Source organism: Aotus nancymaae, unplaced genomic scaffold, assembly GCF_030222135.1.
Source record: "Aotus nancymaae isolate 86718 unplaced genomic scaffold, 86718_ANA_hifiasm-v0.15.2.pri h1tg000040l, whole genome shotgun sequence".
NCBI lineage: Eukaryota > Metazoa > Chordata > Mammalia > Primates > Aotidae > Aotus > Aotus nancymaae.
In genome coordinates this window covers 22,798,737-22,825,594 of record NW_026988454.1, presented here as the reverse complement: position 1 = coordinate 22,825,594, position 26,858 = coordinate 22,798,737, and positions in this window count along the sequence as shown.

The following is a 26,858-nucleotide window of genomic DNA, read 5'->3' as shown; positions in this document are numbered from 1 at the left end:
AATGTCATTTTTTCTCACAGAATTAGAAAAAGAATCATAATATTCATATGGAACCAAAAGGGAGTCCAATTAGCCAAAGCGATCCTAAGCAAAAAGAACAAACCTGAAGACATCGTTTTATCTGACTTAAATTTATACTACAAGGCTATAGTAAACAAAATAGCACAACACTGGTATAGAAGTAGACACATATGTGTGTGCGTGTGTGCACACACGTGCACACACACACACACGCACACACTATCCAGCCATAAAAAATGTGGGATATGTACATACCATATATATATATATATATACACACACACACACACACACACATATATATGAGTATTGTATATGGGGATATATACATCCACTATGTAATAGTATATATATTTATATGCTATATAATAGTATATACACTATTCAGCCATAAAAAAGAATGAAATAATGTCTTTTGCAGGTACTTGAATGAAACTAGAGGCCATTAACCTAAGTGAAGTAACTTCTGGAATAGAAAACAAAACACTGTCTATTCTTTCTCATAAGCGGGAGCTAAGCTATAGATATGCAAAGGCATGCAGAATGCTATAATGAACATTGGAGACTCAGAACGGGGAAATAAAAAAATAAAAAATAAAAAATATTCTTATGATTATTTTATTAATATCAATCTCTTCACAAGACTATAAATTCCAAAAAGTCAGGACCACGTGTATTTTACTCTTTTTATCTTATCAGAAAAAAATTGTCCAAGACTTAAAAATAGGCAAGAGGTTCCTGGAGATCCTTTCGTTGGAGTACTGGGCACTGTCTGGTGCAGGAGTCCCAAAGCCCCAGGCCAGGGGCCAGTACTGGTCATGGCTCATTAGGAATTGGCCCACACAGCAGGCGGTGAGCAGCAAGCACATGACTGAAGCTTCACCTGTGTTTGTAGCCACTCCCTATCACTCGCATTTCCACCTGAGCTCTGCCTCCTATCAGATCAGCAGTGGCTTTAGATTCTCATAGAAGCACAAACCCTATTGTGAACTGTGCATGTGAGAAATCTAGGTTGCATGCTTCTTATAATAATCTAATGTCTGATAATCTGTCACTGTCTCTCATCACCCCCACATGGGACCTTCTAGTTGCAAAAAAACAAGCTAAGGGCTCCCACTGATTCTACATTATGGTGAATTTTATAATAATTTCATTATGTATTACATCGTAATTATAATAGACATAAGGTGCACAAAAATGTAATGTGCTTGAATCATCCTGAAACCATCCCCCACCTCCCTGTCTGTGGAAAAATGGTCTTCCATGAAACCAGTCTCTAGTGCCAAAAGGCTGGGGACCACTGGTCTAGTGGACCCTTTGCAGCTCCACTCTCTAAGTGTCTATCTTAGCATTATTAACGTTCTAAGAGTCTGCATTTTTGATCATTTTTCTACTGACTAAGCTATCTTATAGTTTCATATGGATAGAAGTTACAGAAAACAGATAGCCATGCATAGGAATGCAAAGACAAGGTCTTATCTTGTAGCTTATGTTTTATCAAGGAGATAATGGTCAAAAGATTACATTCTATTGCCATAAAGGATATTAACCAGCTTTGTATTTATTAACCAATTTATTTCAACATTCCTGATTTTTTATCTGTTCTTCAAATTCTCCTTTGAACCAATTTTTAACATTTTACTATTTCCTAAGTCAGAAAGTGTAAAGGACCTGAGATGTTACCTTACTTGCAGAAACACCAGATGCCAGGTAGGATATTAGACCTTTGTTACTCACAGCAATAACCATGAAGCACTGGTTTCTCATGCCCATCATATTGGATGGTGCAATGAGAGCCAGATGGTTATACCTCTGAGTACAGGAGGATGTACCACAGGAGAGAAACTGCAAAATTATGAAGCTTGGAGCTTATATAGAAGCTGAAACATCTACCTTCTCTTCCCCTCTAGAGAAAGAGAGAGATATTAATTTTTACTTGGTTGTCTGTTACTCAGAATGTAAACATCTTGTCATGGAAAAGGGGAAGGTCTTTACCCTAGAAAGCAAATATTTGGTTCAGGAAGTGATAAAAAAATTTGTTATTCATCTTGGAATGGGAGCAAGTGTCTTCATCATAAAGCAAGTGTCTTCACTCCATGAAGGACACCCTTAAAATATGAAAAGCAAATGCTTTGGGGAGGGAAAGGAGGAGACATTCTCTGTCATTATAGCCTATCAATCAATTGCTATGCTAAGGAGACACATACTGTCCAGGAATACTAAGTAATAGAGAGAGGATTACCTTCCAACAGTTCTCTTATTAATAAGTTGAATAAAATCTTTGACATATATTCATTTTGTAATTATGCAAAAGTCAGAATTTCAGACTTCAGAAGTTATTTATTTTTAGCAATCCCAATGTTCTTAATACCCAGCACATAAAAATGTTCAATAAATATTTCTTGAATAAATAATAAGTGAATGAAAAGGTAATTAGGTTTTTTTGTATTCTCAAAAATGATTATGGAACCTTAATGATTTAAATAATATTACAGAAAATACCACCTCTTTCTTTTTTTCTATTTTTTATTGGTAGAACTTGGGAAGTAAGCATTATTAATTGAGCTACTTTATTCTACAAACAGGTGTATCCTACTTTCCACATTTTATTCTGTGTTTCTTCATTTCTTTACATGAGATTACCTTCAGCTAATGACGACACATCTTGTACCAGCCAGCAGTAAAGAAGGACATGATGATCACATGTGACACACTTAGAGAAAGACAAAGAGTCTAAATAGGCAACTTCCAAATTGCCTTGATTGTAGTTTATATTGGTTAGGACTCTTTTGCTTTCAAATAACAAAAATCAATTCAAACTACTCTAAGCAAAAAAAGAAAATTTATTGGACAGATCATGAACCATGTCATTGAATTTGAGGGCAATGAAGCAACTAGACCTTAGGAACCAAACTAAAGATTGCAATGCTGCAAAGAAGCTAGAGTCCTTTCTCCACCTCTCATTTCTACCTCTTCTGTACATCCCTTTCATGACTCTCACTGCTTTCTTATAGGCTCTATGGCCTTGTATAAAATGGCTGATACCTCTTGCTTCCAGGTAACAGTTACTTATTGCAGACTAGTGACTCAGTGGGAAGCAGATTTCTTGCTCTCTCGAGCTAAAAAGTTGCTTTCCCAATTCCCAGGACAGGGACTGATTGCCCAGCTGTCTCAGGCATTGAATCAGAGACCATGGTGTTTGAAGGTGGGGTGACATGCTGTAGAAATGTGTCAGCTTCTGGGGTAACCTTGTGGGTAGCAGAAAAGGAAGTCATTTCCAGAAAAGCAGCATTAGTTACACAATTTAATAACTGTTCACTAGAGTAACTTTTAAAAACTATTTGTGAGAAAAAGAGACCATCAACTCAGCAAACTACAAAAGCATAAAACAGGGCAAAGGCACAGTCTGGTAATTGAGAAAGAGAATGAAGAATGTGAAGTTGTGGGAAAACAGAATAAATGAGACTCAGAGGGAAAATGGAAAAGGTACAGTTTTTCCAGTGAGATGATAATGGTGCTTGCGTTTTCCTAGAGGTGTTTGAAAGTCTAATGAACAAAGTTTTAAAAGCATTTTGTCCTCTCATGTGCTGTCCAATATAACTTTCTGCAATGCCAGAAAGATTCTATATCTGAGCTATCCAATTTAAGAGTGCATTAGCCACATGTGGCTACTGAATGCTTGGAATGTAACTAATTTGACTGAGGGAATGAGTTTTTAATTAAATTTAATTTTAATTAATTCACATTTAAATAGCCACCTGTGACTAGTGGCTATCAGATTGAATAGTGCAGCTTCACACCTGATGGACTGAATATCTAAACCATGGCCACGCTATGGATAAAAACAGAACTCTGACCCATTACAGACAGCAACCTCCCTAGGCAAAAGCCCAGGAAGCCAACCTACTCTAAATCAGGTTTGCGTGAAGTCAGACCTCTATCTCAAAACAATCCAGGAAGCCAATCACCCCGTAACATTTGCAAAAAAGGACCAGGACTTCAATTATACCTGACAGCTCCCCTATTTTTTGTCGCCACTTCTAATTTAGGACCAGCCAGAGAAAGCCAAATATGCACCCCTAGCCAATCACATAACACGCTTGATGACGAGTTATCCTGCTCCAGGCCAGCAGTCTCTGATCAGGGCATGTTTGAAACCTCTTTTTTCTATCCCAAGCTTTACCACTGCTTTGTCTGCCTCTGAGTCTCTGCCAAAACATGAGTGACAGTGGCTGACTCCTTTGCTTGTTTCCATTTGGTTAATATTTAATTTCCACATAGCATTGATTTAATTAGTGAATTCTATTTATGCCTGTATGTGTTACTTAATTGTTTTGGCATGTGTTCATCAGTGCTGTATTTTCATGGTATCTGAATGGGAAACCACTATGTCATAGGGTTTTATATGTATATTTTTAAATCGACAAAAACACAAGTTATCCTTAATATTTGGAGATATGTACATTCCAATGTACATATCTATTTACATTATATGTAAATACATGTATTTACATATGTATTTACATTATATGTGAATACAATAAATAAATTGTATTTATTACATGTGTCCATTGATAAGTGTATAAATTAGGGTTGCTGGATTTAGCAAATAAAAATATGCAACACTAGTTAAATTTGAATTTCAAGTAAACAACACATTAATTTTTGGTGTATGTGAGTTATCTGTCCTATGTCTCATGAGTTATTTGTCCTATTATGCCACTATTATGCCATTGAATCGATTTAATGTGTTATCTAAAATTCAAATTTAACTTGGCATCCTGTCTTTTATCTGGCTGCCTGGTACAGATGCTCCTCCCAAAGTGTGACTATGTCTCCAATAGCAGCTGCGGCTGTGAGTGTGCCCAACGTCTGCTTCTCATGCAGCCTCACTCTGGCCAGCTTTTATGTAGGGCACATACCTCAGCAGGAAGAGTTGACAGAACTGGAAATGTTCCCAGACATGTTGCTTCACCACCATGCCTCTCCTTCCTTCAGCAAAGAGGAGAGGTAGGAAAGAAGGCAGAGCAGAGCCCTGGTAAGCTTTGCATTTGCTCCCAAGAGGCAGGGGTGCTGGAGCGCACAGAATCCCCTGGACATAGCGCTATGGTCCCTACGGCATCTGTGCCCTGGTGGTGCAGTGCTGATGTGAGGACTCTGAGGGATATTCTGCAGCCTCTGTACTCCTTCCAGGGACCCAGATATGCAGTTGATCTTGATGAATGTGGATAGGCTTCCATATCTGCCTTGTCTCCTTGATTCTGGCTCAGCGCAACTGCAGAGCTCACTCTTTAAATTTAATTTTAATGAGATTTTACTGTGTGCCAGGTATTGCTCTAATTGCTAGGAATTTTGCCGAGAATCAGACAGATAAGATCCCTGCCACTAGAGATTTTATATTCTAGTCTGAGAGGAAGACAATAAATGAGTAACAAGTAAATGATTATATAGGTATCTGCTAATAATAAATAATATGAATAAAACGTAAGCAGGGTAAGTGGAAATAAATAACTTACATTTGAATAAACTCAAATGTCAATTCTTCCTCTAAATCATCAAAATGACCTGCTGATAAAGCAAAACTGAGTTTATCACTAGCACAGGAAGATGACCACTACTTAAACAAAGTCTTAGGAGGGTCTTGAAGTGAAGGAGAAAACATAGGATATTACTGAGTTCTTGAAATCTGGTTTAAGACAGGTCTTTTAAATGTCAGGCCTGATTGAGGATGGACACAGAGAGGGTTGCGTTTGAAAGAGAACTTTGAAGAGTAAACCATATTTGATGAGCCCAGATGAGCAATCTATTGATCTGAGAAAAGGGGATTTACTTGAGTGAAAGCTAGTGTTGTTTGGATAAATGGATATTGGGAAGTTCCTGAAAGAAACAATCATGTGATCTGCAACTTCATCTTCCTGAGCCAATGTTTTCTGCAAGAGTGATGTCCTGTTGATGCAGACAGTGAGCTGTGTGGTTGAGACACTTTGAGTGCTGGGGGCTATTTCAGTTGGTGTGGTCAGGGAGGGCTCCTAGATGATGAAACCTTAGTAGAGGCCTGACTGTTGTGAAGGGTGAGCTGTGCGCAGTTCTAGGAAATTTAGCATTCTAACCAGAGAGGAGAGCCAAGGCCAAGCTTCTGGCATGGGAAAGATTTTGAGGGTTGGAGGACCAGCAAGAGAAGCAGGATGGCTGGGAAACCATTCAGCAAGGGGGAGGTTACTTGGAGATTAGTCAAGACCTTCCCAACCCTAGAAGGGAGTTTGGATTGAATTCTAAGGGATATGGGAAGTCATTGATGGTTTTAAAAAGAGGAGTTATCTAATTTACAGGGTTAAAGGACCACTTTGGCAGGAAGACCACTTAGGAGGCTTTTGTAGTGGTCCAGGGCAGGGCAGCTGGCTTGGTCTTTGGTCATAGCGATGGAGGTGATGAGAAGTCAGTGATGTGCTAGGAGTTATCCTTGACTCCACTTTTCCCTAACATCTCACATTCAAGCTATCTACCTTCAAAATATAACTCCTAGTATTTTGACCTGAATAACTGGTTAAAAAGCTATTCCATGTTGTTGTGGACTGCATGTATTCTTTCAAAATTCATATGTTGAAGCCTATATCCCAGTGTGACTGTATTTGGATACAAGGCCTCCAGGAAGGTAATTAATGATATGTGAGGTTACAGGATAGGATTCTAGTTCAGTAGGACTGGTGTCCTTATAAGAAAATGAAGGGACACCAGAGATCTCTTTCTTTCCATTCATAGACTAAGGAAAGGGTATATGAGGATACAACAACAGGCAGCCAACTATATTCCTGCAAGACAGCCCTGAAAGCAACTCTGATGTAATCTAGATCTGGACTTCTGGCCTCTGGAATAGTGAAAAAATGAATTTCCATTGTTTAAGCCATGCAGTCTGTGGTATTGCATTATGGCATCTCTAGCAAATTAATATGCCATGTAATAGTATATAGAAAACTGTAGAAAGAGTAGATATAGGCAGGGTGGGAGAGTGGGGCAAAAATAAACAATTCTCCTTGTGGAAATGGTCGTGGGTTATATGAGTTTTAAAATTGGAGTAAAGGATATTGAAATATAAAGGAGAGAGTCAGTATTGTGTGGCTTTGAGACTTGAATTTTTCTTTTCTTCCCTAAACATCTGACCTTACCACTGCTAGCCTCCTTCATTCCTGCCTTCTTGAATAGCTATTTCTATTATGTCATTTCTCTTCTTCCTACTAAACACTACTTTCTGTGAAGGATTAGCTGTAATGTGGTATAAAACTCTTTGGACTTAGTGTTAAGTACTCTGGGTTCAGGTCCCATCTCTAACCCTTACCATCTCTATAGCCAGGAAGTCTTGAGTAACAGATTCACCTAACCTCACTGGCATCAACCTCCTCACCTGAAACATGAATAAAGATATTTACCTTACAGGCTTATTATAAAATCACAACTATCCATGAGGAAAAAAAAAGAATGTAAAAGCATTTTATAAAGTGAACATAGCAACAAAAATATATGTGTTAATTGATATTATTCAATGACATTTTAGTGTGGTGAGTTAATTCCCTAGGGGTGATGGCATATAAACTGTAGAGAAAATACTTGACCCATTAAAGACACATCTAGTGTTAATGATGCAAGGGAATTTCTGTCTATTCTACTTCCCCAAATCTCTTCATATAAATGAGTGACCAATCTGTCTACCAATGAAATCAGTTCCATCCTCAGTTTTCTATGGAGTGAATCTGTTGCAGGACAGATGGGTTCCAAAACTGGGGCTTAATCTGGGATGGTCCTTGGCTTTACCCAGGAAAGAATTTAAGGGCAAGCTGGTGGTGTTAGACAGTAATCTTTTGTTGAACAGCATTGCTTCTTGCAGAGCAGTGCTAATCATAGGCGGTGCATCCAGATTTATCAATGTGTTGGCCCTTGGCAACTGTATTTATACTCACTTAAACCCACTTTCAGTTATTTGCAAATTAAGAGGCAGGTCAATGCAAGTTGAAAGGTAGGTTATTTGGAACTTTCTAAAAAAGGGACAGTAACTTAGGAGTTGTTGCCATGGAAAGAGGGGATAACTTCTGGGTTGCTGTCATGGCATTTGTAAATAGTCATGGTGCTGGTGAGAGTGTCTTATGCTAATGAGCAATGAGGGCAGCTAGAGATTATTTTCATTGCCATCTGCTGGTTCCTACTGGTTTCTTCACTTTATCCTGTCTGGACCAGATCTTGATTTGGTTAGCAGGGTTGTGACCAGAAAACCAGTCCTGCTGGTCTCCTACCTCAGATCTATTTCTCTTTATGGAGTACACTGCCTTGCTCTGGAAGATATAATACAGACTATAATATAGAATTAGAGATTTGTGAGATGTTAAAGAATCCTTAGATATATTGTCCAGGGATGGCAAAGTTGCAAATTAAATTACTACTCTCCTATCCTTTGGCCATGAAAGACATTACTTATTTATCAGAGCACATTTTTCTACTAAGCCCTCAATAGCCTCAAAATCCTTTCCTTTATGGCATACAGCCTCTACAACTTAGTTTCAGCAGGAAAATTTTATTTGCCATCTGTGATTCCTTTCATTATACAGATGGAGAAACTGAGACCTTGAGAGGTAATTTGTCTAACAGCATGCTTAATGATTTCAGTGAATGCCAAAAATATCTAAGCAGGAAGCTGCCTTTCTATTTATGGAAAATGAATGTATTTGTTATAAATGTGTGTATACCCCTTCCCACCTTACCACATATATATACATGATTGTTCATTTGAAATCCTTTTTTCTGATTGAAGATACCCCTAAGGAGGCTGGAGACACCAACAAATCTTTCTTGACCAACATTGGCAATATTGAAGCACTGCTTTCCGAGAGAGATGACTTTTGTTTTTTGCTTAATTATTAAATGAATAAAATAAAAGTAAAAACAGGAATTACTAGATGCCTGCAGGATGTTGTTTGCTTATTGTATTACAGCCAAGCTCTGCCATTCTTAAATCTCTTTTAACTCTTAAAAAGGCAGGCAGAGAGGTTTCTTCTCCTTTGATCTTCTTAAGGGCAGTGATACATTAAAGGATAAGATGTCTCAGACTGCCAAAATATAACACTAATGACTGTGTGCTCTCTGAACACAACCTTCTTCCTATAATATCTTCCCTTGACAGACATAATTACTTGAATCATCCACAGGGGCCTCTTAATGAAACTTTCTGTTTGTGGCAACTTTTGTTTCATTTACTTAGCTGTTTGCATGAGCAGTTCTTGAAAGCAGTTGTTTTCTTACACAGGAAAGGATGATGCCAATCCATTTCTAAGGGTGAGCTAAATTGAAGATGCCCATATTAGAAGAATCACTTTCCATTTGAATTAAGCCAACCCACAATATTGAAGCCCCTATGTTACAACACTCTTGTTGGCATCTAACCTCAACCTATGTATGTACAAATATTTCATTAGGTTACTCCTATAACAGGCATTAAAATAGGACTTGTCCTATCTTTCAATTGAGGCCAAAGATACTAGATGCCACCTTCTAAAATAAACTGTGAGTCAGGTCACTGACTGAATGATTCTCAAGCCACGTGATCTTTTCAGATCCAAGATCTACAAAGTGGCTAGTTATTGGGCATGACAAGTAGAATTGGAGAGAATTTCTTTGCAGTGATCTATCTGGTTGAGTTCAACTTATGAAAAGAGAGAGTGTGCAGAAAGGGGGCAATTGTCTCCTAATCCCAAGTCTAGTGGAGAAACTCCAATGGATCATGTTGAGAACCTGGTATGGAATCTCTATAGGTTTTAACTCAAGATGAGTGGGACTTGGCTCATGCTTGAGAAAGCTACAGTAGCTTGTGGTTTAGGGGTGATCTGTCTGTGAAAGCACTGCCTTCCTTCCAACTGCAGACCAAAGGCCATGATTTCTAAGGACCAGATGTGGGAATCAACTAGTAATGTCAACCTTAAATCATTTTAAAAATGACTGTCTTAGAGGGACTTTCACTCACAGTAGCATGAAAACATTGGTGAATCCTTTTGGCCAAACTGAACAAAGTTGTCAAAAGAATAAAATATTTCCAGCCACTGGACCATAGAGCTCAGAATGTGTAGACCACCATTTGAGAAGCATGTATTCTTAAAAAGCGGGAGTGCTTTGGGAAGAAAAGGCAGACATTTATGCTCTTTTGCTTGGGCTGCTCCCATCCTCCCTCCTGCCCCAGCACAGTTGACAAGAAGCATAATTTTACCAGTGTGGGGCTGTCTACAAAACCCAGCAGCTTTATTGCCAGAGAGGACAGAATCAATTTGAGGAAAAAGATAAAACCCCATAACTATGTCAGCTAAAAGTAAAGAACTTGGTAGAAAATAAATGGGGAGGACCTGTGGCTTTGCTTGTCCAGGTTTGTGGTCCTGGTTAGGGTAAGCAGTGAACTAGTAAAAATTTAACAAGAAGGTCTTGAAAGAGAAGGAGCTATTAAAGTCCTAAGATATACTTTTCATATATCATTGGCTTACTGGGAAACACATTTATCCTAGCTTTATCCTAGCATAAAGTATAATTAAGGGAAACGTGAAAACTTGCTGCAACTTGGAATGTACTTCCCAGCCCATATACAGATCAATGAACAGAAGAAGGAAAACTTAGGGGCTTGAGGGGTTTAAATACAACCTCACTCTACCTTATTGGCTGATTACTAAACTATGCAGTTATAGGAGTGATACCCTATGAGGCCGGGTTAAAATAGAAAAATTAAAAAAAGAAAACAGACAGGAGACATCAGTAAGTGCATATTGTTGGGGAGACAGACATTGGAGTTTATGTCCAAGCAAATTATTTTAAAAGTAACACTTGGAAAAATAAAACAGAATCTATAGTTGCTATGATTATAAGACATGCATAGAAACAGAGAAGTGTCACTGATAAATAAAACCCAAAACCCAGTTTATAAAAACAAATTCAGAGTAGGTCCAAGTGTAAGCTTTAGTGGAAACACAAAAGACCCACTTCTAGACATCATAGTGAAATTGATGAATGTCAAAAACAAAGAGAAAATACTGAAAACAGCAAGAAAAAAGTGACTCATTACATACAAGGGAATGGCAAACAATGAATGATTGACTTCTTCTCCAAAACGATGGGATCTAGAAGGCAGTGGAATAATGTATTCAAAGTGCTGAATGTAGCAAAACTATTCATTGAAGATCCTATACCCAATGATGTATTCAGTGGTGTGTTTTCTTCCTGTTCATTCTTCTTTTTTAAAATTGAAGGTGAAACAAAGGCATTCCAAGATAAACAAAAAGTGAGGGAATTTGTTGCTGGCAGATCTGCTCTACTTGAAGTACTTAAGAAACTCAGGCTGAAAGAACTGATACTGGACAGTGATGGAAATCCATAGGAAGAAATTAAATATGCAAGTGTACATAAGTATATATGTATAAAACATACATACATATTTATTACACATAAACACACACATGTGGTTGTATATACATGCATGTACACACACACACATTTTCTCTCTCTGTTCTTCTCTAAAGATGACTCTGGCCTGCCAGGTAAGGGACCAAGCAACAAAAAGCAGGGGCAGGAACTCAGAGTGAATCAGGGGGGTTAGCTAAAGGAGATGACTCTGTGAATCAAGATAATTGCTGTCAGAGGGTCCCGGAACTGAGTCCTTAACAAAGGCACAAAAAAACACTTGGAGAAAAGAATCAGGTGTAAATATCTGCTAGATTCAGAGGGAATGCAGGCAAGTAGCAGCAATCAAGAATTTTCTAGTCCCCCTTACCTCCCCTCCCACCTTCTGCTTCCCTTCCGGCAAAGTCTGAAATAGCAGTCAGTTCAGTGGGGAGAAGAAACCACCCTCCTTCCCAAGTGGCAGGCAGCCTACCTATGCCTGCCCCTAACCTAGGGTGAGCAGGGGAGAGGGTGATAGGGCTTATTTTCCAAGCTGGATTGAATTGTGGGTTAATGTTGAACCAGATATTTTTTATTACTGAGATGTTTGTAAATTAAAGGATCTAAAGAATTTTTTGCTACCTTAAAAAGGCCAGAGGGGAAGTTGAGAACCCAGTCATCCAGGAACAGAAGACATTCTACCCTCTGCCCCTACCCAGCAAGGCTAAAGGGCAGTGGGAGCCAAAAGTAGAGTTCATTTTATGAACTCATCGCATTCTTCCAGCGTGTTACATGTCCAGTGCACTTCACTGTCCTTCACCATCATTGAGATTTCTAGTCCCTTAATTCTTTTTATTTCTCCTTGTTTGTTCTTTTTATGATTTAACATTCTTCCCTCTTCAGAGCAGAGAACAGACTTCACAATTTGTTTACTTCAATCAATTGTTCTCTATGTTTTCAATGGTTTCCTCCATTTTTGTACCACACAAATCTTGTAATCATTGTAATCTCACTGGTTTTCTTTCTCCTTTTACACATGATTTAATGGATAGTAGAGAAAATAACACACCTGGATTCCTGGTACCAGGATCATTACAGTGTTCTTCAGCTTCAGATGGACCATTTAAACTACTCAGCAAGACCCCTGTCTGCCTCTGATCAGTTTTCTCTGCCGTTCACCCCAGAGGTATCATGGATTTTAACTGCTCTGATCAAGTTCCTCATTCCACCCCTGCACTTTTTTCCCTTGGCTGCTGAGGCTTTTGTTCACGTCCCAAAGATAATGGAAGTTGAAGTGGGATGAACTCCAGGCTCACTCACATGTTCACTTCTTCCTCTGTAGCCTTAGAGAAAAAAACTTCGATTTACTTCTATATTTACTCCTCTTTGGTATTTTTAAACTTTTCCTCTTCACTGACTTCTCAACACCTTGTGAACATGAGAAAGCTGTTCTCATTGTAAATGAACTCCTCTGCTAGGCCTCTGTATTTCTTCAGCCAAAGCCCTATATCAGGGCACCCCATTACAACCAAGAATATTGAAAAAGTCATCTTCACTTTCTACCTTCATTTTTTGAGAGCCTATCAACCCCTCATATTCCTAGAAATGAATGTTCACACCTTCTAATTGACAGACACAATGCTGTTTTCTCATCTGGCTCTGTGAGATTTGATAATGTTGATGGCCCCTTCCTCCTGTAGACCCTTTCCTCCTTTGGCTTCTAGGATACGCTTTGCATTAGTCCGTTTTTGTGCTGCTAATAAAGACATATCCAAGACTGGGCAATTTACAAAAGAAAGAGGTTTAATGGACTTAACAATTCCAGGTGGCTGAGGAGGCCTCACAACCATGGTGGGAGGCAAGGAGAGGAACAAGTCACATCTTACATGGATGGCAGCAGGCAAACAGAGTGGGGGGGGGGGCGGAGAGAGAGAGAGAGAGAGAGAGAGAGAGAGAGAGAGAGAGCGCTTGTGCAGGGGAACTCTTCTTCATAAAACCATCAGATCTCATGAAACTTATTCACTATCATGAGAACAGCATAGGAAAGACCTGCGCCTATGATTCAGTTACCTCCCACTGGGTACCTCCAATGACACACGGGAATTGTGGGAGTTACAATTCAAGATGAGATCTGGGTGGGGACTGAGCCAAACCGTATCACCCTTTTCCCTAGATATCTTTTCTGTACTTTCTTTCTGTTTATTTCTGAGCATTTTGTCTTCGCATTTTGATCCTTTTACTCTATATTTTCTCCCTAAATGGTATCACCTAATCCCAAAGTTTTAACTGCAGACCCATAATAACCTGGGCCTCTGTGTGTTCAAGACGTTGGAAATCTTCACTCAGATTTCCATTCTACTAGCACTGCATACGTGATGTGTCGAACACTCATTATCTCATCCTAGCATACATGCATATAAGCAGATAGACAAATGTCTTGCCTACCTTGGTGAATGGCATCATCTATCATTTTGCTATCCAAGCCAGGCACCTGACATGAACTCTCCCCTATCTAATTTACTTCTCCTTGATCTACCCATATTCAATTGATTTCTAAATTGTGGAAATGTTAACATCTTGATGTCCAGCCCACACTTTCCAATCCCTTTTGTTACAGTCTCAGTCTTGGCCCCCAAAACCTTCATGGACGGTTGGTATGCTCTATTTGTTTCCACAACTCTCCCAGGCCAAATGTTTTTGTATGCCCTTTTCTGATGAAATATCTTTAATTCCTATGACTTTCATGTTAAAGCTTCATTTCTTACCAGGCTGGTAAAGTCTTTCATGATGTCATCTCTATGCCCCTCCTCAAAGTTACGTCTTCAGACACTGCCTTGCTTCTTTCTTCTCAATACTACCCAGCTCTTTTTATCGTCATCAAACTGCTTTTCCTCAAATCTATGGTGTGTTTCATACTTCTGACCCTTTGTGCATGCTGTCTCCACTGCTTCTGTGACTTTTCCCTACTCACTGCTCACTTTTAAAGTCTCAGGATGTTCTCTTCTCTTCTCTAGCAGAACTCTTTTTTTTTTTTTGGAGACAGAGTTTTGCTCTTATGCCCAGGCTGGAGTGAAGTGGCATGATCTCGGCTCACTGCAACCTCTGCCCCCAGGGTTCAAGCGATTCTCCTGCCTCAGCTTCCCGAGTAGCTGGGATTACAGGTAACTGCCACCATGCCCAGCTAATTATTGTATTTTTAGTAGAGACCGGGTTTTGCCATGTTGGCCAGGCTGGTCTCGAACTCCTGACATCAGACAATCCACCTGCCTCAGCCTCCCAAAGTACTGGGATTACAGGCATGAATCACCATGCCAGGCCAGCAGAAATATTTTCTTCCTCTTTTCCCTTACTTATTCTGTTGATTTCATTGTGTCAACTTGGGATTCAGTTCGCCTTTCTGTAAGGTTCCTGGGGGCAGAAGCTCATCTTGTTCATTGCTGTATAAACAGCACAGAGCACAGTACCTGCCACTTAGTAGGTGCTCAATCAATATTTCTTTAGTATAATTGAATTATGGTCATAAATTGCTCTGTGTGTAGGTAGCAAACTTCTTTCTCCTCTCATCAGCCTTATTCACTCAGGTTTTGTGTGGGGGCCAGGACTGATAGCCTGCCTTTCAACAGGCCCCAAGTTTCATCTCTTGATTAAACTGGGAAAGGAGCCAGGCTGCAGGTGGGCTTCTAGATCTTTCTTTGGGTCTCTGTGCTGAGACCCTTCAGTGAGTATTGATGCATCAGTTCAAGTGAGAGAGGTGACACCCTATGATTGCTTCTTCTACTTATTCATATATTTTAAAAACAAATAATCAAGAATTTTGGAATGCATGGTCTTCAATTCCAGTCACTATTTTCATGCAATGCAGATCATCTGAGGTTCTTAAACTAATTGGGAAATGTAACTGAATGTCCAGTACAGTGTCTTCATTTTCTTCAGAGAAACCAAAACACATGAGATTAAACGATTTGCCAAAGGAGTTCTCTTAGCTGTTGGTGCAATAGAAAGAAATGCTTATTTTTCTTCTATCCAGTCCTGGACCCCATCCCCATACCTTTTTAAAGAAAATGGGAAAATGAAATTGGGTATTATGGAAAGACTCTTTTCCAATTTCTAGTGTTTTAGAGTTAATTTTTTTTTTTTTTTACTTTATTCACTCTCTTATCACCCAAAGGATACTGGTTGACCACCCTTTGCAGAAGACATACTGCTACATTTGAGACTTGAACTCAACTAGATCTTGCCTTAAATCTGATCCTGGCTCTTAGTGGCTGTGTAATCTTAGACCAATCACTTAACTCCCCTAAGTCTCAGTTTCTCATCAGTTGAACTCATTTGGAGGGAGTATAAAAAGATATGATTGACTTTGACTCCAAAGATTTGTTCTTTAACTGGACACGTGCATCATAATCTCCACACTAACAGTGCCACAGCATAAAGAAAACTTTTCCAGGCTGTAGTTCCATGTTAGAAGTATGTTTGAGTGCAGGAGAAGGGGATGAGTCAGAACAGTGAGCAAAACCTCACATTGAAAGTTCAGCTAAAACCTAAAGCATTGCAACTTTTCATTAAGGAACTATTAATTTTGTTTTAACAGATTCAAATTGTCTTTTTGGTTCAGCAGTGATAGAAGAAATTGCCCTCTTTAACTAAATCCCTTCCTGTCTTCACCTGTTTTTCTCCATCGGCTCTCACTGTGGTGGCTGTCCTCCTGTAACCTATGCCTTTTGTTTGGTGTTTATTTTTCACAAACTATTAGCCTGTCATGCAGGCTTATTTTATACCAGCTACTTCTATAGAACCCGGAAAGCTTGTTGGTCTAGTTGATAAAGTTACAGCCCAAAGCTCCATAATGCTAGAGATCTAATTCTGGGACAGAAAATCCCTGGCTGGCTGACTTAAGGAAAAAATGCCATTTGTTATTATTTTGTTCCATTTCACTCTCTTTGTAGATTTGACATAAGTATACCCTAAAGAAGGGCTGATGGATACTCTCAGTATTGACAATTCAAGATAGTTTATATATTTAATGCATATTAATAAAACTGTATCCTTCTTGTTTTTTCATGTATTTCTTGTTTGTCCCACCATGACTGTGAAAGCTGTCAAACACACATTCTATAATCACAACACAGACAGTGCTGATGAGGAAAGACTGCTGAGCAAAGCACCTGAGCTTCCCTGGCATGATCTGTTCTGTCTCTGGCCCTGGCATCCACCCAGACATCAAGGGCCAAATCAAAAAGACTCAGTTCAAGAAGCAAATGTTTACCTTTATTTGAGGCAGAGTATATCAAAGCCCTGCACTGTTTCCTTTTAGCACTGGAAACCAGATAAGTTGGAAGGGATTACCCAGAGTGCTAACCCCTCTGTCAGCCCAGGTTGAGTCAAGCAGAAACCTGACAAAGGGCAGTTGATGGCACTCTTAATTTCATTGTAGAGTGACTTGTTGAGAGGTTTGGAATTCAAATCAAGTAAAGGAAAGTTCTTTCTAATTGCTGCTATCTTCCAGCATTAGAAATAAACAGGCTGGAATCTTGAGGTTATACTTGGAAGAAAGTGCTGAAGTTAAACTGTCAGCTTTGATGCCAAATTATTGTTTTGCCTTCTGGATTATGACTAAGAAAAATTTATGGGAACCCAGTTGATCATGATTTTCAGGAATTTCTCTTCAGTTGCCTAGTAACCCCTTACAGGCTCGGTTCATTGACCTTAGAATTGGTGATGAGGTTTATAAAATATTTTTAGTAACGATTTTGTAAAAGTCTTTAATGATGGCCAATTATGACATGTTAATCTTAGGTAAAAGGTTTGGAATGATATACCATGGAATTCAGGAACATAGAAATAATAAAACAGAAATCATGGGATTTAGGGGGAAAATGGTGAAGGGATGATCTGCTTAGAAGCAAATTGTTTGAAATGGGACAAAAAAAGTCTCCCAGAATTCAAGGCCCCTGACAGGGCCAAAGACAACTAAAATAGCAAATGTTGATCGAAGTAGTTACTGGTTAGCCCTGGGACATTTCTCAAGCACATTGACTTCTCTGATCCAATGCCGTCAGAAACACAAAGGACAGTGAGATGTGTCTGTGATCATTCATGAGATGACTTAAAATTATCTCTTTAATTAGTAATGACAACTGGCTGGCTAGTTTAGGGCCTCAGTGGACTGGATTAGATTAGGTCTGCCAGGGAAAGTATTCGGTGACCCAGCACACGGGAGAAAGTTCTCACATCTCATCAGAGCTGCAGGGAGTGGAAACTCTCTGTCTGAGACAGTTGAAAAACACCCTTTTGACTTTGAGAAGAGACATTTTAAAAGTGGGGATGATCGAAACAATGTGTTTTAGGAGAAGAAGACGTAAAGGAAATTGACTCCACAGAGAGCAAAGACCTTCATCATATTAAAGAGACAGAAATGTAAAATGATGTGTGTGACTCTCCCAGAAGAACAGATAATGCGCTTTTCTAGAGAGTAGAATAAGGTACTGTGTTTTCCACATCCTACATTTTCTCCCAGGATTCCAGGCTACCGGTGGAGGAGCTCCAAGCCCAAACTGACAGTATCTAAGTGATACCTACAGCCTTTGACCTGTCTCTGAATTGCACGTATAGCAATCACATTACAATGGCCCAGGAGAGGGCTTGATGACCTGAAAGCATAATCAAACTTTGGGAAGAGAATGGCCACATAGACACTTGCGCTGCAGTCTCACAACTTCCACATTCTCTGTCTATCTCTCTGGTGACTTCCGTGGCCAAACCCAAACTCCTAAAACTCTTACCTCCCTGAAGCAGGGGTGTCAGAAGTTCTGGCAAGTGGTCATACTATTGAGTTTGGAAACCTTGGACATTCCGTGTGTGATCCTGCTACTATGTTATCCAGAAGTTGTGTATCATAATCTGGGCCTATTAGCAACATTTTAGCATACTTGTTTATTAATTAATTTTGTTATTTGCAAAAGTGAACTGACAGCACAGATGGCAAATACAGAATGCCCAAAAAAATATGTAACTGCTTCTCACTATCTTTATACTCATCACTCTAGACCAGCTGACCGTCAGTTCTCACATGGATTATTGTGATTGTCTCCAATTGGGTCTTGCCTCTTCCCTTTGCCCGCTTTCAGTCTATTCTCCACAGGTGGCAGATCTTGTAAAGACATAATCCCGATGATGTCACTCCTCTGCTCAAGAGCCTGCAATGGCTCCTAACTTCATTCATTGTAAAAGCCAAAGTGCTTTCCATGGTCTCCGAGGGCTGGGATAGCCTAGTTCCTCACTAACTCTCTCTTCATCCCTTACTACTCTCCTCTGTGCTGTCTCTACTTCAGCCATAATGGCCTTCCCACTCTTGCTCAGACATTCCTAGCCTTTGCACTTGCTGGAATTCCTGCCTGGAATGGTCTCTCCCCAAGATCCTCATTCATTTCCTTCAGGTCATTCCCCAAAGTCACTTTTTAAGGGACTTCCTGTTATTCTCTCTAAAATTTCACCCTATCTCCAACACATCATCTTCTTTTCCTGTTTTATTGTTCTTTTTACCATTTGTCACTATTGTCTGTCTGTCTTGTGTCTTTTATTGTCTGTTTCACCCACTAGAATGTAAGTTCCATGAAGGTGAGGATTTTGTATGATATCAGCAAAGCTTAGCCTATTATTTAGTACATAGTAAGAACTTATTGAATTAATGAATGCTTTGTTCATAAGTTTCTAACTCTTAAGAAACAATTTTCTCCCCTTTCTCTGTATTCTTGGGGACACTACCATTGTCTCCATATACCCACTTATACACTCCTTTTCAATACTTAAGAATGAAATCCTTGAAGTTACAGAGCCCTGAGAAAACTATAGTACTGTAACCCTATTATTTGATATAGATACACATATTGGCACACCCTAGGGGCTCATGTACACCTATTCAGTTACCTTTTGCTGCAGTGAGTGTCTTGAGCATCTTAACTGAACTTATCTTGAATTGCCAGTGTATGAAATTAAATTTGATACAGATCTTTCTTGAGGGCAGTGTGCTCGTCTATGTCTTCTCTGTGAAAAACACTCGTAAGAGATTGAAAAGATAAGTGACAAATTGGAGAAAACATTTGCAAAACACATTCTGATAAAAGACTGATCTCCACATATGCAAAGAATCCTTAAAATTCAGCAATAGGAAAACAAAAATCCCATTAAAAATGGGCAAAAATATGAACAGACACCTCACCAAAGTAGACATATAGATGACAAGTAAGTATATGATAATATACTTTGCATCATATGTCATTAGAGAATTCTAATTTAAAACAACAAAGAAATATCACTACACACCGATTAAAATGCCAAAAAATCCCAAACACTGAAAACATCAAATTCTGGCAAGCATATGGAGCAGCAAGAGCTTTCATTCATTGCTGGTAAGAATGCAAAACATTACATTCACGTTGGAAGATGGTTTGGCAGTTTCTACCAAAGCAAGGCATATTCTTACCATATGATTCAGAATCTGTGATCCTAAGTATTCACCCAAATGAGTTGTAAACATAGGTCCATACAGAAACCATACACCAATATTTATAGCAACTTTATTCAAAATTGCCAAACTTGGAGGCAACCAAAATATTCTTTAATAGGTGAATGGATATACAAACCATAGTACGTTCATACAATGAAATATTATGCAACAATAAAAAAGAAATGAGCTATCAAACCACAAAAAGACATGGAGAGACCTTAGATGTCTATTACTCAGTGAAAAAAGCCAATCTGTAGAGGCTACATACTGTATGATTCCAACTATATGATATTCTAGAAAGGAGAAAACTGTGAAAACAGTAAGAGATTAGTGGTTGCTAAGTCTCAGAAGGAGGAATAGAGGGAAGGATTGGTAAAGCCCAGGGCATATTTAGAGCAGTGAAAGTATTTCATATCATAGTGCAATGGTAGATACATACATATGCATTTGCCAAAACCCATAGAACTCTACTACACAGAGTAAATCCTAATGTAATCTATGAACATTAATTAATAATAATGTATTAATATTATTTCTTGGAAGTAACAAATGAACCATACTAATGCAAGATGTTAACAATAAGGGAAATTGATGAAGGCGGGTAGCTCAGGAGAATATAGGAACTCTCTGGTGTTTTTTTTTTCTGTTCAATTTTCCTGTAAATCTAAAATTACTCTTTAAAAAAGTATATATTTTTTAAAAAACAGAGGTCTTTCACAAAGGCAGTGCATTCTTCTAATGTAAGGTCATGGATGGATAAAGAAAGGGAGAGAGTGGGATGAAGATGTGAATTTAGAAGTGACTGCAAAGTGTCATTTCAACCTTCATTTATTAAATGGCCCTGGCTCTCATTCTCCTGGGGAGAAGCCTATTCTTGAGCTGATTTTTCATTTATCCAGTATAGCAGACTCCTGTGAAGATCATTTTGGAAAGTCCTGATGTCCCAAAGCTATCCACTCAGAGTTCTTCCATCTGATCTGATAACATAAAAATATCTAAGGTGGGAGGCTGGCTAGGTGAAATGGAGACCCAGAGCCAAGAGACTTTAAACTTGGTCTGTGCATTGTCGTGGTCCCTGACCGTGCAGAGGCACAGTCCATGAAGGAGGGACTCAGCCAGTCTCTGCCTCACCCTGACCTTGGGCCCCAAAAGAACATGTGGAACTCCAGCTTGGTGGATGCCTTCCCAGGAATTTAGGCTTTGGAAGACAAAACACAGACCTTTTCCTCAAGTGTTCTGAAAGGTGGGCTGGTGAGTTCTAGATGGTGTCAAGCAGGTTTGAATCTGGGAAATGCAGATTGAGGTCACATGTTGGAGACTATTGGCTGAGTTTGGGGATTATTACTAAATCTGGAATAGCCTGAGGTTCTTTGGTATCCTGCTGAATCCAGGAGTAGGGGTGAGACAAGTCACTGGGGGGTTAATGGAAAGAAAATAATATTACCTCTTCCCTCAGACATTATATTAACCAGAGTGCAACATGATTTTCCCAAACATGCTCTCTAATTAATGCCACAACCAAACATTAGCCTCTGAGGTCTGAGGTTGGAGGAAAAATCAGCACCCCTCAAATACTGAAGGAAAGGAAAATAGTCTTTTTCATGATATATAGGTGCTTGCTTTGTGACAAAGTTATTAGCAAGTTGGGCTATGACCTGAGCTATGTAACAGACCGTTAAAACCTCTGAGGAGAATTTTATTATATCCACACTGCCAGTCAATATCAATGAAGGTCAAGTAAGATTTCTGTTCTTGTGAGACATTGAGCCATGCCCAGCCATGACTCTGTGGGCAGTTAGAAGATTATGTTTAGAAGTTGCTTTCCTAACAGCGAGGACAGGCTGCCCTGTTATGAGCACCCATATGTACCCAACCTCTCCTATGCAGGCTGGGGTGAGCTTGCATTTTGTGCTTCTTTGTTTTCTCTAAGCATTAAGGAGAAATTTCGGATTACACATTGATATGGTTTGGCTGTGTCCCCACCCAAATCTCATCTTGAATTATAGCTCCCCTAATTCCGACGTGTTGTGGGAGGGACCTGGTTGGAGATAATTGAATCAGGGGGGTGGTTTCCCCCATACTGTTCTCATGGTAGTGAATAAGTCTCATGAGACCTGATGGTTTTATAAGAGGAAACCCCTTTCATTTGGTTCTCAATCTCTCTTGTCTGCCACCATGGAAGACCTGCCTTTTGGCTTCCACCATGACTGTGAGGTTGCCCCAGCCACATGCAACTGTGAGTCCATTAAACCTCTTTTTCATTATAAATTACGCAGTCTCAGGTATGTCTTTATCAGCAGCATGAAAACGGACTAATACACACACAGAGGAATCTTTCAAACTTTTAAAACCTGGTCATTTAATTCTCCTGCTTAAAAACCCTTAAAGCCTCCCAGCTCTCTTACAGTAATGTTCAGAAGTTTCCATGGGCCTCTGGAGTCCTACAGGACCTGACTCCTGCCCTTCTTACAGTGTTCAAGTTACAAAAGACCTTCTCTTTGGTGCTTGAATGGCACTAATTGCTCATCCCTCTGTTGGGAGTCTCTTTCCCTGGCACACTCCTCCCCCCTTTCTCCTAAGACTGTGATTAATCTCTGCTCATTCTTCATGTATCAGGTTAATTGGCACTTTGAGAGGAAACTCCTTGCCTGACACCCCTGAAGGTCAGGTGCCTGAGGTTTTGTAATTATTGAACCCTGTGCATTTTCAAACCCATTATCTCAGATGAGCTTGCGGATTCCAGGAAGGGAGGAGCTGTTTCTGTCCTAGACTCCACTCTAGCTTCTTTTCCCTAAGAAATACTTTCTGAAGTTTGAATTGTTTGTAACCTTGGCCTTAGTCATTTTAGTTTCCTGTGGTAATGATATACCAAACCTGCAACGCTGGAAGTTTCTCTTAAGGTATTTTAAGCTTAACAAAGAGACCTTACTATTTTTCTTTTAATGTAAACAGGCAACAGTAAAACTCCAGTAGAAATAAAATTGAAAGGAGAATTTGGTCCTTATGCTTCAGAGAGTAAGCAACTCATCATTTCAGAGTAGGCTGAAAGATGTTTTCCTCTTGCCCCATCCATCAGTGTATTACAATTGGCAGACTTTATGAATTCATTTCTTTCCCTCCAAAGGATCTTGGATGTGGTCTGGTGTGCTTCTCAGTGACACCACAAAGGGGGCACCACTGGATTCCAAAAGCAGGGCTGTTCTGTGTTCACAATTTAGTGTGAAGGGTGGATATCCAGAATGTGCCAGCTCTGAAAAGCTAATCCTTCTAGGTCCATATCCTAGCGTTTTGGTTGCTAAGCCTCTTAGAGTTCTGAGGAGAAGAGTTTCTGTTCCTAAATTTCATGAAGGCAGAACTCTTCCATCTGCTGAAGGAGACAAATATCAGAGATGCTTCCTCATCCCACCACTTGGAGACCCAAATCTGTCTTTATGAGGAGGAAGAAAACGCTCTTCCCATCTTAGAATTCAGGATCTCAGTACCATGAACTGAACGTTTGTGTGTCACCTGTTGATATCCTCACCCCCAGTGCTGTGGCATGAGAAGTGGAGCCTTTGCGAGGTAATTAGATCATGAGAGTGAAGCTCTCAGAATGGACTTAGTGTTCTTATAATAAGCAATATGAGAAACAGTTGATCGTTCTCTTTGCTATGTGGAGATACAATGAGAAAATGATCATCTGCAAACCAGGAAGAGGGCCCTCATCAGAACCTGACCATGCTGAGTCAAGATCATTAGAACACACTGATCTTAAACTTCCATCCTCCAGAATGGTGAGAAATACATTTCTGTTGTTTAAGCCATCCAGTCTGTGGTAATCATAATAGCAGCTAAACTGACTAAGACCCTTATTAATAGCTGCGATTAGCCCTTCTGAGACTTGTGAAGAGATGTGATACAGATTGTGATATTTTATAAGCTTATAAATATACAATATACTAGTGTTTACTAATGTATCAACGTTCGATAGAGATTTTTCTGATATCAACGTGTATATATTTTTGTTTAGTAAATTCAATGCTGTGGAGGTAATTTACTTTTCCTCGAACATTGGAAAATTTCCCATGCCCCAATGATATGAGTATTAGTTTTGATTTTCTTGAATTATAATTTCAAATACTGGAATAAATATTAAAGCCCCAAAGGAATAATCTGAAAGTTTAGTTTTTCCCCTTTAATTACTAATATGAGCTTATTTATTTCTTCCCAGAAACTGCAAAAGACTGGAATAAATATTAAAGACCTAAGGGCATAATCTGAAAGTTTAGTTCTGCCCCTTTAATTGCTAGTATGTGCTTATTTATTTCTTCCCTCTATAATTAAAAGCCAGATAATTCCACCTGAGTAAGTCATCCAATTTGAGAAGGTCTATTTTCCTTGAGGTGGAAAATCTCATCATAAATTTAACAGATACATTAACTAACTCTTCAACTATGCCTCCTACTGTATTCTATCAAGTTGAGTTTTCTTAAACATAGGTGCAGTATAAAAAAAATCCAAAACCAAATTCACCTAGTATTTTGATGTTTAAGATGCAAAAATTTTCATAGAGTTTGAGAAGTAGGTTTGTAAACAGATTTTGGTTTTGGGTATGCATGTGATTATTTCATCCCAAACAGCTCCCTATGGAAGAATAGCTTTCATTTTATTAATGATTAATAAAGCCCCTTTATACTTGGTGTTCTCTTCACTGGGAATACTCTTTCCACAAATATGCACATCTCATTTTCTTACTGACTTCAGGTAGTCTTTACACAAGTACAATATTATCTAAGTAAGTCCTTCCCTGATTGCCTTATGAAGAATTGCAACCATTCTCATTAAATGTCTTCTATCGTTCTTCCAACTTTATTCTATTCATAGCACTCATCCCAGCTAACATTCCATATATTTCACTTACTTATTTGAATATTGTCTGTGACCCATAACTAGAATTTAAAGTATACAAGGGCAGAGATTATGCCTGTTTCCTGCTCTGCTCTATTCTCAAGAGCCAGAAGAGTGCTTATCATAAAGTAGACACTCAGTAAATATTTATCAAACACACACTTTATCAAATCTTTCTCAGCAACCCCAAGATTAAAGGTTTAGTTTACTGGCTGTTTGAGGAAGGGGCTGGCAATTCATATGGAGAAAACCAAGCTCATTGGCAAGGGGCCCTCAGTGACTGCTGAGGTGAGTGGTCTCATGGGCTGACAAGTATAGGGATCACCAGTGTATCACACAGAAGCACAGTAAAATTGCCATTTGCAGAACTTATCTGAGATTTCAAAATTACTGTCAATAGTTCTGACAGTCAGACAAAAATTTTGTTGTCTTTTACCAAGGGTGGCTTTAATAGATGTAAATTTTTCTCTTAAAAATGGATAATGTTTTTCCTTCCATTTATTCTTTCAGAAACTTTCGAAATAAAAATTCTGTTATTTAGTTTAGAAAATAGAAATTCAATAATAGTCCATCTCATAAGGGAGAAGAATGAATACTCTGTCTTGTTTGTATGTGTGTGCATGTATAGTTGAACTCAGTTGAATTGTCAGGTTGTACTGAAATATTTTAATGGGAAGAGAGCGCCTTTTTTTCTCTCTTGGCTCTCCTAATTTACATTTCATTCTATGATAAATGGATTTGTTGTCCTGGGGCAGCCTCCATGGTTTTAAACTTAATGGTATTCTTTCTTTCATTTTACATTTGTGTATGATGCAGGAATTCAATTGTGTGTAAAATGTATTACTTTACTTACATAAACAAAACCAAGACATTTTCAGATGACTTGACTTTTACTTTGTTCTTCCTTGCCTTCTGCCATGATTGTAAGTTTCCTGAGGCCTCCTAGCCATGCTTCCTGTTAAGCCCGCAGAACTGTGAATCAATTAAACCTCTTTTCTTCATAAATTACCCAGTCTCAGATAGTTCTTTACAGCAGTCTGAAAACAGACTAATACTTAGGTGATGGTAGCAGTTATTAAGTGCCACACAGAGAGGAAGCAGCATGAGCCCACAGAAGCTGGAAAGCCAGCAGCAGTGAAGTCAAGAAAGAAGCCATTGACCCAGCATCAAGTAGAAGAGCTGAGGCACAGCAGTGGCAAAAGCTGGGTGAAAGCAAACAGATCTGTAGCTGAGGAAGGGTTAGCCAGTAGGAGGGAGGACTGGAAACAAAAGCAGCATTCACTATTCAGATTCTCAATGACTTATGAATTCCTGATATTGCAGACTTCATGAGGCCTGCCTATCTGAAATTGATTTTCTTCCCAATAATTCTTGCCATTTAACTTTCCCTGCAGCTGAAAAACATAACACTGATAATGGATTTACTGAGCCCTCACCTTTTGCCAGATTGTTTTAAGTTTTTCAACGATGTTTTTTTTTCAGTCTTGAAACTATTCTTTGAAGTAGGTACTTTTATTAATCTGTTTACAAATGAGAAAATAGAAGCAAGAAATGTTAAATTAACTTGCTGGAGATCACAGAGGGAATAGAACTTGGAATTCAAATGTGGTAGAATGATTCAGAGCCCAGACTCTAATTGACCATGGGCTACTACCTCTATATGGTTGAGATGTGTCCTCTGCATTTCCGTGTTTATTATTATTCTCCTCCTTGCCCCAGACAGCCCACCATATTCTTGTTTGTATTTTATATTCCTGGCAACCCAGAGTTCATAATAAATTGAGAGATATGCCACTATGAATCACTAGGCAATCAATTTATCCTCCCTTTTTATAGGCATATTGTAAAAGGTGTTATGCTAACCCCACTGTTAATGTAGGAGGCCAACTCCTTGGCATATGATGCTTCTTTTTGATTTGTCTCTAAGAAGAGCGATGCTCCTATCATAGTACATCCTGTCCTAGATTCCACTGAATTGTTGTCCAGTTCTTCCCCTAGATTTAGATCTCCTGAGAGTACGAATTGTTTTTTATTTTTTCTCTTTGGT